Here is a 6,076-nt window from a genome sequence, read left to right as displayed (position 1 = left end):
TTCATAAAAAAAAAATATTTATTTATTGTCGGTACGAACTATGACACATTATAATTTATGAATGACATTCTTTCTGAGCCTGACTTTTTCGTGTAATGTAGAGCTTATAGTAATGAATCATACCTTTTAACAAAATTACAAAATGTTTATTTTTTATCCAGCTATCTCTTGAAAATGCCTGAGTATAAACGATCTCAAGCTTCTCTGTAATTTCCATGGCAATGAAGTAATAGAAAAAATTATTTACTCTTGCAATGGATTAATGGGTAATGTATGAGTGTAAAAATAACACGCTAAATAAATAAGGTCATATTTGTTTTTAGCTATTTTAAATTTTCATAATCGAAGCCCGCGAAAGTAAATTTTATTTTCAAAACCCTCCAATGTTTAAAGTAAATTAACGATGAATATTTTTGAATTTAATTATCATCATCTCGACTTTTCTATGTGAGCAAAAAATAAATTATACTATGTATTCTTCTATATATATTTTTATCTCTGGTACAATTACTTAAATTTATTTTCACTTTATTTAAAATGTGTCTTTATTAAAATTTAAGTATTTTAAATGTCTTTCGTTTATTTTTCATTAAATTCACTTGACTTTAAATAAAAGGTCCAATTAAATTAAATTACAAGGGGATAGAAATTTTTTCATTTTATCCTTAATCCGACACGTTTGCTTGTGATAAATTATAGGAAGCTTTGAAATCGAAATTAAAATGAGAAAGGGTTAGTAGAAGATTTTTTTTAGAAATTGGATAATTCACATTTATGGTTATTTTTTTTTTTTTTTTTTTTTTCGTTAGGAATGTGTAAATCCGAATAATTTTCTAACAAAGCCGTATAAACTTGATAAACGAACTTATTTGATAACGAGATTTACTTTAATCTATTCGGTGTTGAAAGTTAAGTAGAGTAACTTTTGTTTTAAAATCCAGTAGTAGAGAACTACGAGGATTAAAGTCATAGATTTTGAATATATATGTATGTAGATATTAAGAATTGAGAAAATCATGAAAATTATGTTAACTAACTGTCGTCGTATTCATAAAAAAAAAAAAAAAAAAAAAAAAAAAAAAAAAAAAAAAAAAAATTATGAATTTTAAGATCTATATTTATACGGTTGGCTTTATAAAAATTTACGGTATTAAATTTTGTCTCAGAATAAAATATTGAGGTATGGAAATTGTGGAAAAAAATAGATCTATGATGATCTACAGTCGATTTACGGAGATCTAATTTTTTTAAAAATTGGTAACTGGTTGATTTACAGTAGATCTAGATCAATCAATTGTAGATCTATAGTAATTTGCTATAGATCTATAGAGATCTACCGTATATGTATGGAGATCTACTTTAGATTTGCATTAATCCATTGTAGATCTTTGAAGATCTACTGTAGATCTATGGATCTCTACTTAATATCTACATCAATCTACTGTAGATCTACATCGATACACTGTAGATCTGATTTTTTCAAAAATTAGATCTATGGAAATCTGCTACACATCTATGGAGATTTACTTTAGATCTATGGAGATCTACTGTAGATCTATGATCTGATTTTTTTAAAAATTAAATTTAAGTTACTTATAACAGATCTATGGAGACTAACTTAGATCTCATAATAACTACTTGGGTTCAAAAAATGAACTTTAATTTCAACCTCGAATTGCGGCTGCAAATAAACGCAGCTCTAATAAGAAAAATTGATTTTTACAAACTGTTGGTCTGCATAGATCTTTACAAATCAAAGTAGATCACCATAGATCTTAAGACATCGAAGATTCGAGATCATTGGAGATTACCACAGATTTAAAACTATTAATGGTCTGACGAAATCATTAGAAATCTTCTGAGATCTATTCTAAATTTCAGATCTACATAGATCTAAATTATCATTTTCCAGGGCTACTAAAAAATTTGTAAATCTATCGACTGCTCGTGATTCAGAATCATATTCACGCTAAAACTATTATAGTTAAAAATTAATACTGGTGTTAATTTTCTTATTGATCTTCAAACATATTTAATTCTAGAAAACATTGATCTCAATTACAACAGGAATTTATTATTTGCACTGACAAGCGGTTTATAAAAAAAAAAAAATGTGGGTAGGAATTGTTAAAAACAGACTACTGGCTAAAAATCGGTAACCGCAACAGACACAAGATAAATCAATTAAAAATTTTTTTACAGTCTATTAACTTTCTGACACGTGTTGAGAGCCACGATAAGGTCAAATTGTATTTTTTTTACCGATAATTATTGTTTTTGCAAATTGAACTTCAGGCACCAGTCGAGAGGATGATTTAGGATGACACATTTTTATCGATTATTAATTTCAACTGTTTGCCGTAGATTTATAACACGGTAATGAGGTTAAGGCGGCCACTATTTTATCGATTATAAATTTTTTTTGTCTACGAATTCGTGATTTGTGCCGATAGCCGTAGGTCAGATGGATTCAATTTTTTTTACCGATCATTAGTTTTTTTTTCTGTCCGCTGACGCAGACTCTAAGTACTACCTACAAGTAATGCCACTTTTCTGTGTACAGAATTTTTTTTTTATAATTGCGCAGAAGTAAAATCGATAATCAAAAAAATTTATCAATAATTTTAATTAAATAAAAATAAATACCGGGAATATCTACAACATAATTAGTTTTATTTAATCAACGTCGATAGAAAATTAATTTCGTATTAATTTACGAAATAATAAAGCTATATTGGATTATATATTATCATTATCATATATATTGCATCAATAAATTGATATTGATAATCTCATTAATAAAGTTTATGGGAAAATTAATTAAGTAGACTCTGATTGCCGGAAGTAAAACAAAATAATCCGGTTCCGCTGTGGGCTGTAATTAAAATAAAATATTTAAATAAATAAACCCGGGTATAAATTTATGAAATGAGTGATATTTATAAAACGAAGAACACTATTTTTCCATTTGTCCGAGTGAATAACGTGGTTGGCATCTTAATCTTACAAAGTAAATCACGAAAACCTCTTTGAGTATTATTATAAAACTGAACTGAACTGGACTGGGCTTTGGTTACTGCCAGAGAAGAAGAGAAGATAAGAGAAGAGAAAGTATAAGAGAGTATGGTTGGGTAAAATTGAGTAAAGTAGAATAGAGTGTGTGTACCTAGGATACGGTGGCGTATAGTGTTGTTAGAATCAAGTGCGCACTTGGAAAAGTACATTGAAGGTTTAATGAAAAAGCACACAACGGGGGTTTTTCCACTTTGTAGTCAACTTGATATAACACCACCACCTTTATTATCACTATTACTAGTATTGCTTTATTTTCTGGTCTTGGGTACTTGGAGTTAAGCAATTCTAGACGAGAGTGATTTTGAAACAGCATTATACAGGAGTCGAAATCTGAGACATGCTTTAAACCTGAATGACGTTAGACATTTTGGGACATGATAGTTGTAAAGGCTTGAATCGAACCTTGGACTTGAGGAGGAAGGAATGAGAGCTACGGACATAAATCATGAAACGAACGTAAGGAGACTTAACAGAAAGAAGGACGCAAGAAATACTGCAGGTTAAATTATTAAACTCGGACTGGAGAATTGATGCAAGTGGTCAGTCTCTTCCTGGGCTAATGAAACCCAAGGGTAGATTGGGTCCATACCCGCATGAAAATACCATATATGATAAATATATGGAAAAATATATGATCAATATGGGAGCATATAAGTGGCTAAAAACGATATATTTTTTTTATATATAATATACTGTTTTAATATAGTTAATTATATACGTAAGTTTATAAGTTAATACATGTATTATATATATTTATAATCGTATATGTAAACTTATAAGTTAGCACATATATGTATTACATATATTGATAATTATATATGTAAATTTGTAAGCTAGCACACATATATATTCTGAACAAAATGTTTGAATCTTATAACAGAGAGAGAAAGACAGAAAAGAATAGATTTTATTTATTCTTACATATATGGGGAGACTTATATGCTTCTATATATCGAAAAATATATAAAAATTTATAAAGTTGAATACATGGTACATATATCGTGACATATAATGATAACTTATATATGTATTCTTATTTGTTTCCATATATAAATAACATTTATGTTTGAATATATTGAAATTATAAGTTTTCAAATATATAAATAATATATTGAAGTTATACGAAAATATATGAAATTATATAAGAGAAAACATATATAAAAATATCATAAAATTGGCCAAAATATATATAAAGTTCTATATAAGATTTCATGTATCGTCACATATATATTTATATCTGTAACATATATTTTTTAATACATGTTTACCATATATATTTTCATGCGGGCAGAGTCGATTTTAAAACTCAGAGTTCGTTCGATTCTAAAAAGTCTTATGTAGGTTTTCAATGCACTTCGATTAAAAGTATGCCTTAGATTTTGATTTAAGAAGGCAGTAAATTATTTCAATTTAATGAAACTTGATCAGATCAGCGTTGATCTGATTTTAGATTAAAATTTAATATTTACTGCTATCGTTAGATCGATTGAAATTTATAGTTTCTATCTAAAACGCACAGTGATGGAACTTAAATTCAGTTGCCGTCGAAACTATAAATAACTCTGCTTTTTTACAACCAATCAAAAATATTTTTGCTAGCATTTAATTTCCTTTGTTGTATATAAACAATGAAAAATTATATTTATAGAAATGTCAGTGATGACATTTTCAATAGCGAGTTTGTTTGAAATTTGAAGAGGTCATTGATCGTGTTTTTAAATAGCAAAGTCGGGGGTGGACAATTTTATTATTTAAGGGGATATCACATCTTGAGGGAACAATGGATAAAAAGAATGCCAGCGAAGGCTTACCAGAGAGATTATGAAATATTTCATTTAACCCGCCACCACAAATACCCTTATCCATCTACCCCCGGTTCTCTGACGTGTCACATAAAGTATTTACGCTTGTGGTCTGGTCACATTACCACGGTTAGATATAGAGTGCAAATGCTCCTGCCAATAAGATCAATTTAATCGATCTTGTTTCTTGACATTATTGTTTTGTTAAATACCAGAGTAATTACGCGGTCAATTCAAAATTTTTATACCAATTAAATTTGCCATCCGTAGAAAATTGTAGGGAAGAGGGGTAAAGTGGGGTGGGGAGCTAAATGGGTCACTCCCAAAATTTTTATAAAATATCTTTCTTTGAAATATTTTTTAATCTCAAAAAAAAGCACAGGGCAAGTAAATTTTTTTTGCATCAAAAAATTTTTTTTTTCTGTGTATTAAAAACTATGAAAAATTTTTTTTTCTTTATGAAAATTACTTGTGACAATTTAATTTAATTAAATTCCGTAAATACCCTTTTGCTGCCCCCCCTCCCTCCTCTAATAATTAAGTGGACAATGCAATGGTAAAGACATATTGAATAAATATATATATATATATATATATATATATATAAAGTAATTAAATACTCTTGGGAAACAATCCAAGCTGTTATCACAATCCAAATCTACCCATTTGATATTGTCTTATTCTGAACGTATTAACAGATGGGAAATCCGCAGGGATTTAATTGATTCCGGTGCGGTGAACATAATAGCAAGCTTAGCTATACATTAGTTTGATTATATTGCTTGCACATTCGTTCACAATACCTAAAATTCTATTAACAATAACAACAACAAATTTTATTGTTATTGTGGGGATATTTGTGTAAATAAAATCAACAGATTTATCAGCTCCCACGTTACACTCATTAGTAAATTATAATAATTCCATAGCTATTATATTTATTCCAAAGTGCACATATTTGATTAATAAATATGTAAATTTGATGATTTACGCCGACGGACCGAACACTGATGACGACAATTTCATTACATAAAACGGATAAATATTTTTTTAAAAAAGATGACGCTCATTTGATTTACTTTCAGGGATATGTGAGCGTGGCGATGTCAAAATTATCGAATTCCGGTAGCTATCGACAAATTGACGTTAAATGAAGTTAAGATCAGAAGAATTTTTTTTCTGAATCGTCACATTTATTG

This window comes from Microplitis demolitor, chromosome 9, assembly GCF_026212275.2.
Source record: "Microplitis demolitor isolate Queensland-Clemson2020A chromosome 9, iyMicDemo2.1a, whole genome shotgun sequence".
Taxonomy (NCBI): Eukaryota; Metazoa; Arthropoda; class Insecta; order Hymenoptera; family Braconidae; genus Microplitis; species Microplitis demolitor.
The sequence above is the reverse complement of the archived record's forward strand: the minus strand, read 5'-3'. Positions refer to the sequence as shown.